The following is a 13,813-nucleotide window of genomic DNA, read 5'->3' as shown; positions in this document are numbered from 1 at the left end:
ATGCGTGTTTGGGGATGCCCGTCTGAGGTGCGAATATATAACCCACAAGAAAAGAAGTTGGACCCGAGGACTATTAGTGGTTTCTTTATTGGATACGCACAGTCCTCCAAGGGATACAGATTTTATTGTCCATCTAATTCAACTAGGATTGTGGAATCAAGAAATGCTAAGTTTCTTGAAGATGACATGATTAGTGGGAGGGATCGGTTCAATGATTTGATTTCTAATCATGATCATATTGAATCATGTCCTTCTACGTCATCAGATAGGTTGATAATAGTTTCAAACACCCCTCAAGTTCAAACGGGTATTGAACGACCTATTGAAGAAGTTCCACAAAATGCTGATATTATTCCAATAGATCAACCAATTCAGGAAATTCCTGAAGCGGTAGTTGAACCGCTAACTTCTCAAGAAGATGGTAGTTCAACTTTAAGGTGATCAACTCGCGGAAAAAGACCGGCAATTCCTAGTGATTATATAGTGTATCTGCAAGAGTATGATGTTGGAGCCGAAAATGATCCAGAAACGTTTTCACAAGCCATAAACTGTAAAGAATCAGATTTATGGTATGAAGCCATGAAGGAAGAAATGAGTTCCATGTGAAGCAATAGGGTTTGGGACCTTGTTGAGTTGCCTAATGGGGCCAAGGCCATTGGCTGTAAATGGGTCTATAAGACTAAAAAGGACTCATTAGGCAACATCGAGTGATACAAGGCTAGGCTCGTTGCTAAAAGGATTTACTCAAAAGGAAGGAATCGACTACACGGAGACTTTTTCTCCTGTGCTAAGGAAAGATTCACTTCGTATAATTTTGGCTTTGGTTGCACATTTCAATCTTGAATTGCAACAAATGGATGTGAAAACGACATTCCTTAATGGTAATCTAGAAGAGGAGGTTTATATGAAACAACCTGAAGGATTCTCTTCTAGTGAAGGTGAGCATTTAGTTTGCAAGTTAAAAAAGTCTATCTATGGTTTAAAACAAGCTTCCCGCCAATGGTATATAAAGTTTAATGGGGTCATTTCTTCATATGGATTTGTTGAAAGTCCCTTAGATCATTGCATATTACAAAAGACAAGTGGGAGTAAAATTTGCTTTCTTGTTTTATATGTGGATGATATTCTACTTGCAACAAATGATAAGGGAATGCTGCACGAGGTTAAGCAATTCCTTTCTAAGAACTTTGATATGAAAGATATGGGCGAGGCATCTTATGTCATTGGCATAAAGATCCATAGGGATAGATCCCGGGGTATTCTCGGACTATCGCAGAAAACCTATGTCAACAAAGTCTTAGAAAGATTTTGGATGAAGGATTGTTCACCGAGTCCAGCTCCTATAGTGAGAGGAGATAAATTCAGTTTGGACCAATGTCCAAAGAATAATTTTGAAAGAGAATCCATGAAGAATATTCCTTATGCTTCGGTTGTCGGATGTCTCGGGTATGTTCAAGTCTGTACTAGGTCGGACATCGCCTTTGTTGTTGAATGCTGGGACGATATCAAAGTGATCCGGGTTTAGACCACTGGAGAGCTGCAAAGAAGGTTTTAAGGTATCTCAAGGGTACCAAGGATTACAAGCTTGTGTTCAAACAGATGGATGTTTTGGACATTGTTGGATATTCTGATTCGGACTTTGCCGGTTGTGTTGATTCTCGAAAATCAACTTCAGGGAACATTTTTATCATGGCTGGTGGAGCTGTTTCATGGAGAAGTGTTAAACAAACTCTTGTCACCACTTCAACCATGGAAGTCGAGTTCGTTTCATTTTTTGAGGCTACATCTCAAGGTGTATGGCTTAAGAATTTCATTTCGGGGCTTAAAGTTATGGACTCTATTTCTAAGCCATTAAAGGTTTATTGTGACAACTCAGCTGCAGTCTTCCTGGCTAAGAACAATAAGTGTGGGAGTCGAAGTAAGCATATCGACACCAAGTACTTAGCTATCAGGGAGCGTGTTAAAGATAAGAAAGTGGTCATTGAGCATATAAGCACTGAGTTGATGATTGTTGATCCCTTAACTAAAGGCATGTCACCATTCAAGTTTAGGGATTTTATTGAAAAAATGGGACTTGCGCCCACTTTGTAAAGTTTGTATACATACAGTTATTTTATGCAATTCTTAAAGCATTCAGATATTTTCTCATTATTATATTGTGCACATATTGTTGAGAAAATATATATCTTATGGACCTGGAATAAACATAAGGTTTATCCATTAAGTTTTGGTTAAAGCACATAAAGTACTTAGAGAACAAATTGCATTATGATTATAGTAGATACTACTCGTATTAAGAGGACATATCTCTATAGTTCATGTATTTTGTTTCTTTAAGTTTGTTCTTGCACCAAGTGGGAGAATGTAACATTTTTCCATGATTGGTGCAAGGTTATTATGGCCTTAATGGCCATTAAGGTGTGCTAATTGTAACAGCTGTAACGGTTACCGTTACAACTGTTACAAAGCCTATATTGATGGTTAGATAGGCTATATAAGTAAGGTCCTCCCACTACTCAAGTATTGTCATTATTCTGACAAAATATACACCATCCTATTATACTTGAGACAAGTGGGAGTCACTTTGCCCAAATCACTGCAGAAATCAACTAAGGCATTCTACATCAACTACAAAGCAAATCAAGCAAACAACTATGGCTGGAGGTTAGTCCTTATTATCACATATACAATGATGTATAACTGTATGTGTGCCTATTATCTCTTACAGAACATTGTTCATATGATTGATGGTTGACATTTTACAGGCATTTGTCTCTGGTCATTTCAATATTTTTGATATATTTTATATTTATAATTTTAAATTTGAGAATAATTACAAAAAAAATAATTATTAATTGAGAATAAAAATGGCACGGAATTTAAGCCAATTGAAATAGGAAATGAATATTAATAATTGACTGAAAATTAATAATGATTCCAAACTGACTCAAATGCAAAAAAGGAAATGGTCAGATCGCCTAAACAATAGTATATGTAAATTGGTAAAGTATTTTGTTATTAATAATTTACTCAAAATATTTAAAAAAAAAGAATTTGTTATTAATAATTAATAACTAATTGACTAATTGATATGTATTTAAAAAGAATTAATTGATATGCCTTTGCTTTCATTGATGTCTCTTAGGAATTTTGCATTTCCCGTCATATGACGCGAACAGCCGCTGTCGAAATACCACTTTTCTTTTCTACCTGCACTTTTGGTATGAAAGGAAACATGACAAATATAGTCAGTTTTCTTTATCCAAACCTATTTAGTAAATGGAGTGATATACTTATGCTTGTATTTTTCGGTCCTTTGATCTTTGTAGAAGTAATAGCACTCGGGTCTGATGTGACCACGCATCCTCCAATAATGACAAATGGGGTTATAAGGCTTGTAAGCACGTTTGTTTTTCCATACTATACCATGATTTTTCCTCGCTGAACTTGTCTCAGGAACATATTCTAGTCAAGACGCTTTGACAAAGATGGTTTTGTCTTTGTTGTTGCTACCGGTGAAGCTTATGCCAAATTTTGTAGATGATTGTCTTCTTGAATCGAGAATTTTGTCAAGAGTTGAAGTAGTGTCCATCATTTAGATTTGCTTTTTGAGAGTATTCAGTTCCTGCTTCAAAGCTTTAACCTCATGCTTCAGCTTCTCTTCTCAATCAGCAACAACTTTAAGGAACAGATCTCTATTAGCTACCTGATTTTTTGTACACTTTTCTAGCATTGTCTAATATTCCTACTTCACTATACAAAGAACGATTTTCTTTAAGTAAAACCTCCCATTTGGAGTACAACCTTTTGTATTCTACTTCATAACAAAGAGGAGGTAAATCAAAATCTTCATCTGAGGTGTATTCGCCTCCTTATGAGTCAGCGACATCTTCATATTCTGGAAGGACTTCAGTTTTAACGGTGAATGCAACAAAATTACCAGATATTTCCTCTGCATCAGATTTAGCGGTTTCTGACTCAGGTTCATCGTCACTCCAGGTCAACAACGGACATAGACTTCTTTCGCCCTTAGATAAATAGGACACTTGGCTTGGACGTGGCCAAAACCTTCACACTCGTAACAACGAATACCTTTGTTGCTGGGGTTGTCTCGGGACTAAGGTGGACAAGAGGCAGAGGACTTGTAATTCGATGAGCCAGACTTGGACCATTCTTTGATGTGTTTGACCTTGATCCTTTTTGAAACTTGCTATTGCGTGAATTCTTTTGAGATACCTGTTTCAAAATCTTTAAAAAATTGTTTAGTTAAAAATACTACTGGATCATCACCTGGTTCCTCTGGATCAGATGCATCACCTTGTTCTTCAGTGCTAAAGGCCCCGATTTTTTACTTTTTCGAGTGATCAACAAGGATTTCCATTTCATAAGTTTGTAAATTTTCCATTAATTAAGCAACGGAATTGTTTTCCCAACCTGCATTTTCTTGAATAGCAGTTACCTTCATCCTGAAACATTTAGCACACCGTGAGAATGAACAAAGAAGCAAGAAGAACACAAATACAAATAACTACTGAAAACTTGAGTTCAAGAAGCACGGAATAGCCAAATCGATAGACTGATAACTTAAGTCTCCGGGCTCTGATACCAATTGAAATTGTACCGTGGGACTTGAATGCAAGTTAATTAATACTTATAGTTCTACTTGCTTTTAATTAAGGAATTAACGTACCATTTAATTAAGGAATTAACGTACCATTAACTATGTTAATTTTTGAATGAACAAAAACAAATTAAAGGTAAGAAAGTAGAACCAGGAACATAGTAATTGTTCACGCAGTTCGGAGCGAAACCTCCTATGTCTGCGGGGCAACTCACGTTAGCCAATTCACTAGATGTTCACCAAGATTATAAGGGGGTTTGTATACAAAAGGCCTTAGCCACAGCAACCAACTTTAATCTTCACAACATCTAATTTAGGAGAGGTGTGTGCATGCTGATTTCTGCTTCAGGCACTGATACTGCTAACCCAGCTTCAGGCAGTCTGATCCAGCGAGATCATCACTTCAAAATAATATAATAAAATGATGAAAGTGTTTCAATATAAAGACAATAACCCTCTGAATGTTACTCTAAAATCCGTGAAGTAAAATGATAAAGAAACCATCCTTTTATACTTGTTTTCATGAAACCAACTTTTCCAAATAAATGCTAACCACAACCCACTGACAAATAACATCCACATAATTCAAATAAGGCTGAATAACAGGTCAGTCCACTTGAAATTTGTTAGAAAGCCGCTGGTATACATAAACTGACCTTGATCCAGGGACTAAGACATAAGATCCTGATACAGATCTTGATAGGAGACGGTACAACACTTATAGCTAATTAAATTCTAACCTTTGTCAAATAAATTAGCCAATTTATAATAAGGTTAATTTGTATCATTTATACACTTACACAACCTCTTCAATGTAGGTTCAAAATCTGAAGTTTGATAATTAATTGTTGGATTTAAGGTAATTGGTCCACCAGAACTAGATTGGTGTGGCATAGAAAACGGATTGGCCATCCATCCATGAGGTAAATCATTCCCAGGTCTAGGTGATGTTGTAAATATTGGAGGTTTGGTAATGGTAAATGATAAAGCTTGTGCAGCATCTAGTTGCTTACATGTGTGGTGAGCAAAAAGGGTTTTTAGTTGAGGTTTAGGCTTTGGATTATTACAAAGGTGGGTACTCTACATACTTTATTTAAGAAAAACAAAAGGAATATCGAGAGCACCTTATATTTTTCATCATCAAAAAATTTGTCAACTCCCTGTAAAGGTCATTGTTAGAAGTACAAAATACTTGAAAATCAGTTGTTAAAATCTCTAAATTCAAATTTATATATGAAATTCAAATTTATGAAATTCAAATTTATAATGAAATTACTAGCCATCAATCAAATTTATAATGAATTCAAATTTATAATGAAATTCAAATTTATAATGAATTTCAAATTTATAATGAAATTCAAATCCTTGGTGCGATCTCCTCTATATATGAAATTCAAATTTATAAGCACACATATATAGACCTTACTAGCCATATAAATTGTGCAATAGAAAAATCAACCAAATCATTATCAACGTTACCAAAATTATAATTAGGATGTTATTTTACGTGTCGAGTGTTTCCAATTAGTGCAGCCTTCTAATTTCAAAGAAAATTTTCTTGGAAAATTGGTTATCGTCTATGTTGGTGAAACCATGTTGAGTTTGTCTCATATATGGATTAGGAATAAGTGTTTGTCTCATACTAGGGGTAAGAATGAAACGGGTAGACCTATTGTATAGGGATTGGATGCCTATAAATATATTGGTTGTATCCCTAAAGGGTTGTGTCACCACTATCACCATCACTATGAATATAAGAATCGTTTCACTCCCGTGGATGTAGGCACATTGCCGAACCACGTAAATCTTGTCTTTTTTACCCTATTTGCCATTATTATTATTTTTCTTGTTCTTGTTAATCCACCTTGGCGAATATGTTCTTTAGGAGAAAAGATAACTCAACAAATCTCCACCTTGACGAATATGCTCTTTAGGAGAAAAGACTTATCTCACCATCTCCACCTTCACATATATGCCCTTTAGGAGAAAAGACTTCTCCACCTTCGCAAATATGTCCTTTAGGAGAAAAAGATAACTCAACAAATCTCCACCTTAGCAAATATGTCTCTTAGGAGAAAAGACTTATCTCACCATCTCCACCTTCACAATTATGCCCCTTAGGAGAAAAAAACTTATCTCACATATACACATGGGTAGGAACAACCATGCTCATCCCAACTAGCCAGCCATATGCACCACACAGCATCAAACGTTTTCAAGCATGTACACGAACCGCTTTGTCCCAAGCCATTCGCCCCTCAGCCGTCGACCTGTTATACCAGCCGTGACTCATGCTTACTGTCCTGTTTAGCTGACCTCCTGCATCTGGCCCATACCAAGTCCATGTCCCCTCCTGGTATCCACGCTGCCCCTACCGATACCAGGTCCACGACCCCTCCTGGTATCCGCGCTGCCCAACACTACAGCGCCCCTCCCCACCTTCACATCTAGCATCTAGAAACACCACTACAAGAAAAATTGTGAATTGCGACGGAAAATCGCGACGGATATTAATCCGTTGCAATATAGCGACCGATTTTGCGACCGAATAGCTTCCGTTGCAAATTTGCGACGGAAATGGCGACGGAACTAAATTCCGTCGCGAAACTTGGCGCAAAGTGAAAATAAAACCCGCGAAATATTGGCGGCAAAATTTTAACGATAGAATTTACGACGGAATTAAATTTCATCGTCCATTTCGCGACGGAAACGACGACCGATTTGCGTTTCGTCGCGAAATAGCGAAAAACTTGTTTACATCACGAAAAGAAATAATTTTTGGTGCATTGACTAAATATTACGACAGAATTAACAACGGAATTAGTTCCGTCGCAATATGTGTTTTTAAATTTTATTTTCTTTTAGCAATAAACTTCGTCGTTTTTTACTTTTCTTAAAATCAAATCAAATCAAATATAATAAAAACAATCAAAACCCTAACATGCCTAAGTTTTAGATAGACTAAGTTTCAGATAGTGTGATAGACGCAGCCGACGCAGAACGCCATCGCAGTCCCACTCCGTCGTCGTCGCCGCCGAGCTCCGTCGCCGTCGGAGCCAAGCGCCATTGCCGTCGCAGCCGAGCGCCGTCGACGTCGCAGCCAAGCGCCCTTGCCGTCGCAGCCGATCGCCGTCCCCGTCGCAGCCGAGCGCCGTCGCCGTCGCATCAGAGCGCCGTTGCAGTCCTCCGTCGCAGCAGACTTCTTCCTCCGTCTGTGAGAATAGGTAATTCTATAAATCCATCTCTGTTGACTGTTCCGTCTGTGTGACTGCTCCTCGCCCATTAGTGAATCTACCTCTAGGTTGCTTCGGTGTGGGAAGGACTGCAAACCTCCCATACTCGGTTTGTCTAGGGCTGAATCATAAAGTAGTTCTTTATTATTTCGTTTAAAGCAAAACTTCATAAACTGGGTATTTCTAGATCCTTTCTGTCAACTGTCTGCAGGTGAACTTATTTAGTTCCTGTTTGTTAGTTCAGCAATCCTTGTTCTGGTTGATGGATCTGTATTAATTGTGCATTTATAAGTATTCATAGTGAACTTAGGATTGCTTAGTGCACTTAAAATATGAGCAATCAGATCTTGTTAAACAATATATCATTTCTTAAAATATGATATATGAAATGATCCTTCATCCTTAGAATTGTTTAGGTCTTCATAAGATCTCAAAACATCCTGGTGATGTCTTTAATGTTATTTGTTTGTCTTGAACTGGAAACACTTTTAGTCTTTTATGTAAATTGTCATATTCCTAATCCTTATATGAGACAAACACAACAAATCTCCACCTTGGCGAATATGCTCTTTAGGAGAAAAAATAACTCAACAAACCAGATAAATACTTGAATGCGTTTTCTAATTCTCCATTAAATACCATGTCCTCCAAATGCCTCATGTTGAAGAACAATCCAGACTCCTCCTCTAACCTACATTTTTTATTTAATACTATAAAATATAATAAAATTCACTAGATCAACCTAATTAAAATCTTCAAAAGGGACTATGAACAAAACACATATAAGGATAAATAATGAATTAACAAATAAAGTTTCAACTATTTTGAGCAATTAACCTTAAAGATCCTTACAATCGAGCTGTCTTTTCATATTTCTCTTCATTTAGGAATTGTAGTATGAGAAAAATCAACTCTTTCTTTAGTGAGGCCATGACAATGTAGATCAGAGAATAAAACCACGAACGACGGCATGTATGATTACTTTTATCTGTATACTTGAATTCATATGCTCTCTGTCACTGTATGATTACTTTTATCTGTATACTTGAATTCATATGCTCTCTGTCACTTTTCTGACTTAGTGTGTGTAAAGAGACTTAGAGAGACACTGAGGGAGAAATAAAGAAAGAAAAGTAACTGTTAATGTACCAGGTAAAGCATGTGCTAATTAGATGATTTCATTTTATACTCATCTACATAAGTGTGTGACCTGTCTTACATTTCAAAAAGGAATCAATGATTGACCATAAGTGAGGATTTATAAAGAAATCAACCATTTGTTGTGAACCTCACTTGCAGTATCGTCCTAATTCTATGTATCACCTTATAACAGGGTGTGACCGAGGACATTTAAAAACCCCCCCAAAAATTAGCCCTTTTTCAACCCAAATCAAACCTTCCAATAAAATTCACATAGCCTAATAAATTGTTCTAATATATTTTATCTAATTAGAGTGTGAAGAGAAGATCGACCAATCAGGTTCGCTACTTTAGTTTCCATTTCTAGATATGATAAGGACTTAATATGATAAGCACACTCACATATCACTATGTTATCACATATAAGAAATAATTGAATGCACATTGTTGTTGTTGTTGTTGTTATTGTTGTTGTTGTTGTTGTTTTTGTTATTGGTGGTGGTGGTGGTATTGTTGTCGTTGTTATACAAAAACTAGTTTTTCCTAGCATACCGGGTGCACCCGATGGAACCCTGGCCGTGTGGCCTGGCACGCTGTAGCCACACCATGGCTGCCTTGGGTCATGGTTAGTGGTCGGTGTGGGTTATTTGCCTATTATTTGGACCGTTATTTTAGAATGGTATCTTAGGCTTTGTACACATTTCATAGGACAAGCAATACTTTTACTATTTTCGTATCCCCATTAGTATTTTAGAACGGTATCTTAGGCTTTGTACACATTCCATTGGACAAGCAATACTATCAGGGACGGAGGCAGTATGGGGCAGTGGGGGCAGCTGCCCCCACTCCCCCCACCCTACCCCTTTATATGTATGTATATATTGACATATATAACATTAAATGTTGTATAAAATATATACTTATGTTTAAATTAAAATAGTAATAGTTAGAGTAGTTTAGTTGGTAGAACTCTAAATTTGATGTTAAATAGTGTATGGTTATAGGTTCAAATATCATTCAACACATTTTTCCTTATCTTCACTTATTTATTTTATCTCTTTCATCCCTTTCCAAAATAAATATTTTTTACCCTATTTTTATGAATCATTCAATTAACAAATTAAAATCTCTTTTAGTCTACTTTCTATGAATCATTTAATTAATGTAGTATACAAGTTTATATTATACTTCATTGTATTCAAATTATTTTATCTAATTGATTATGTTTCATATTTTGTCATAAATATTTTTACATTTTCATCCCACTCAAGTATATTTTTGGCTCCGACTCTAACTATCGTTTAATCTATAAAAAAAAACATTCTATTGTAATTTATTGTATATTTTGTATTTTAATCTTAATTATTATAACTGTGTGATATTTTGTAATTGATATTTCTAACGTCATTTAAATTTCGCCCCCACTCAAATATTTTTCTGACTTCGTCCCTGAATACTATTACTATTTTCCTACCCCCATTAGTATTTCCATACCCGATTTATACTATTATTATTTTCCTATCCTCATTAGTATTTTCATACCGAATTTATAGTGGACCTAGTCCCGACAAAACTATCAGTAAAGTGTATTATGTTAGATCACCTTAATTCTATACTTGAATTTCTATATTCTTCGTCACTCTTCTTACTTAGTGTATGTAGAGACGGGAGATACAAAGAGAAAAATAATAATTAAAAAGTACGGAGTAATAGTTAAGCACATATGTTGCACGGAACAAGGAATAGAAAATCCTCTATCCTCTATTATAATAAATCCAAATATTTTTGGTAAATAAAAAAAAAATTGTTTTCCCGCCCATGGGAAACGATGGCGCTTTGTGTGAGTGGAAGGCCATATTTGTAGGGTTGTAGCCTATTGCCTGTTTACGTATCCAGTATCCACACCTGCTTCTTGATAGGAAGCGTGTGGTTTCAATCAAGTTGTGTACGGGGAGTGCTGTATTGTTGGCAGAGTTGGTATTTCCTTTAATTTTTTACGGCAGCAGGTATGGCTATCGATGTTACAGTTTCACTACCTTAGTTCCACGCTTATATATAGAAGAAGATACATGTTTTGAGACTTCAGCCTCTATTCAAATACAAACTTAAAAAACAAATTACATATTTCTGCAATCAAGGAAAGAGATATCCGGGCAGTTTATTGTGGGTGCGCAGCTTCATCTTCAGCAGACCAAGGAATCTACTATTGAGTTAATACCAACATCCTTTTCTTTTGGAACTCTACTTTACGTAAGTTGTTTAATATGCACACACACACACACACACACACACACACACACACACACACACACACACACACACACAAAAAACTTTTAGAGAAGGGATCAATAGTTAACAAATGCAGGCAGAATGAAAAGGATGAAGGGATCAACAAGCATATGTGGAATGAGAAAACTTTTATAGGAACAAAAAAGGTACAAAAGCATACATGGTGTTTTAAATTCAAGCTTTATCAAATTTGCACTTACTATTTGATTTGCACCATGTTCCTGTTTTGCTTTGGATATGTGTCTCAACTCTACACCATCTACACCATATTTATAAAACAATTCTGTTAGTACTAGAAAGAAACATGCATGCTGATCAGAAGTTAATATCATATAAATAAAGCTTGGTTATTGAATTTGATTTGCATAGTAAATAGTATACAAGGTCAGTTCTTTTATTTCTTTTTTCTTAAATTCATATTTAGTGTCATTATTTACAGCGCATTATATATTATTTATAACACTGTTTCTATCTTTCTTAGCATTTTATGAAGTCAAGTAAATTTTAGTTGTGAATTTCAATCCTTAGTCCTTTATCTGTCTATGCATATACTGCCAAGTGAATTGTAGTCATGAAATTCAATCTTTTGTTGTAAATCTGTCTATGCATATACTGAAAAAAGGAAGAAATTATCTGATGTGAATGCCCCTGTTGGCTTTTCTAATGTTTCACTATAGTACCAATGGACTCAAGTTATTCAGAGATTGAGCTGTAGTTGCATTAGACTGTGATATGCTCAGAGGTGACCTCTTTGGGGAAACAGGCATGGTGCAAACTAACAAGACGCATGGATCTGGTTCCTACGGCAATACAAAATACAAGGTAGCATTATATTTTTGAGCTTTTTTGGTCCTATTTATTATCTAACCTCACATTGGTGATGAGAATGAATTCCTATTCAGCTTTGTTGGATTCTACTGAAAAATTGTTAACAATTTATGAAGTTTTTAGGCTTTTAGATTTTTAAATTGTAAAAGCTTTTTTGTTAAAATATGATATAATATTTGAATAATTTATTTCTTATTTAAAGTACAAAAACAAGCCATCACCTTTCTCGAGTACAATATAAATTACACAATATCCAATACACACAATATTGCTACTTTTCCCATACACCTAGCAGCCCTACTACTAGGCATTAATTGTTGATGGTAAGCTTTGACTCTCATATACTAATGTTTGATAGTGACTTCAATTCTTTAAAAGTTGGTATCTATATATACATGCCATTTAAGAAACAAAGATGTTCTTTCTCAAAGAAAAGTTGTGTATGTGCATAGTAAAGAACTGCAAGAACAATGAAGAAAGTGAAGGGGTCAACTACCATACGTGGAAAAAGAAAACACGATGTTGAAGATAGAGGTACAATGAAAACATACCTGTTGTTCTACATTCAAACTCAATCAAATATTGACTTAATATTTCATTTGCAATATGTACCTGATTTGCTTTACATATGTGTGTGAAATCTGCACCAAATTTTTTTTTTTAAAAAAAGTAATGTGAATTCTAGGAAAAAATATGCAATTGAAACGTATATCAAATTTGTTAACAAGGTACAATGAAAACATACCTGTTGTTCGTTGCTAATTGTGAAATAAAGCAATTCTAAAATATTCATTGCATGTGAACCAAAATAAACCAAAAATAAAATCTGATATATAAATGAAACAGCCTTAATTATTTATATATATATATATATATATATATATATATATATATATATATATATATATATGTAAAAAAATATAGTTAAAAAGTTATAAAAGAATATTACCCTTCAAAGAAGGTGTTCACTGTATGTATCTCTTCTTTGTAGCTCTACCCAGACATCTTAGTTCCCGTCGTCTGCAATATTGCCATAGTTTTTTGAGGACATGTGCATACAAATAATAGAAATATTATTTTCTGCATTTAAAAGCTTACACTCTAATGTTGAGGTAAATGGAAAAAAACAAAAAACAAAAAACAAAAAACAAAAATTGATCTCACTGGAAATCTATTTTTATGCATGTTCTGTTCTGGTGCATAATCATAATTAGAATTAGTCAGTATTACAATATAGCAAATATTGCTCATCTAGGAAATGAAACAATGAAGGTGCAAATTTCCATCCACTTTTGGTATCAGCCTCCATTTTTGTCGTAGTACATAGTTCATATCAGAAACATGGAGGATTCATCCCATCTACACTACATTACATAAAGCTATTTTAGTTTTAAACTGGAATTTTACATGTGTGTTTTTGAGCTTGCAGATTCATCTGCAAAAGCTTTAACCACTGCAGCACTAACCATCCATCAAAGCAGAAATAGAGTCCAGTGAAAATGATCTTTTGATTCCGAAAAACAATGATATATCAAGAAAACTGCAAGATGAGCAGGTTTCTCACAAACCAATGAACTCAGAGTTTTCTCAACAGTTAACTAAACAATTTTCAAATATAATCGCATTTGAACTCAAATAAAGTCCAAAAAAAAATATGACATATAAATTGAACACATGGGATGTTAAATCTATATAATAATAA

General features: G+C 35.0%; 2 long non-coding RNA genes across 2 annotated transcripts; one reads left to right on the top strand and one right to left on the bottom strand.

The window, feature by feature from the left end:
* The first annotated feature begins 11,154 nt into the window (after positions 1 to 11,154).
* LOC109156506 lies at positions 11,155 to 12,736 on the top strand. Its single transcript, XR_002050037.1, has 4 exons — positions 11,155 to 11,244; positions 11,360 to 11,429; positions 11,961 to 12,105; positions 12,564 to 12,736. It is a non-coding gene; the product is annotated as an uncharacterized LOC109156506 (long non-coding RNA).
* Positions 11,395 to 13,256, bottom strand: LOC109156505. The gene is made up of 2 exons (XR_002050036.1): positions 13,061 to 13,256; positions 11,395 to 11,542 (listed from the first exon to the last, which is right to left on the bottom strand). It is a non-coding gene; the product is annotated as an uncharacterized LOC109156505 (long non-coding RNA).
* Between the last annotated feature and the right edge of the window lie 557 nt (positions 13,257 to 13,813).

The sequence above is a fragment of the Ipomoea nil genome, unplaced genomic scaffold (genome assembly GCF_001879475.1).
Source record: "Ipomoea nil cultivar Tokyo-kokei standard unplaced genomic scaffold, Asagao_1.1 scaffold2735, whole genome shotgun sequence".
Taxonomy (NCBI): domain Eukaryota; kingdom Viridiplantae; phylum Streptophyta; class Magnoliopsida; order Solanales; family Convolvulaceae; genus Ipomoea; species Ipomoea nil.
This window is presented reverse-complemented; position numbering and strand designations above follow the sequence as displayed.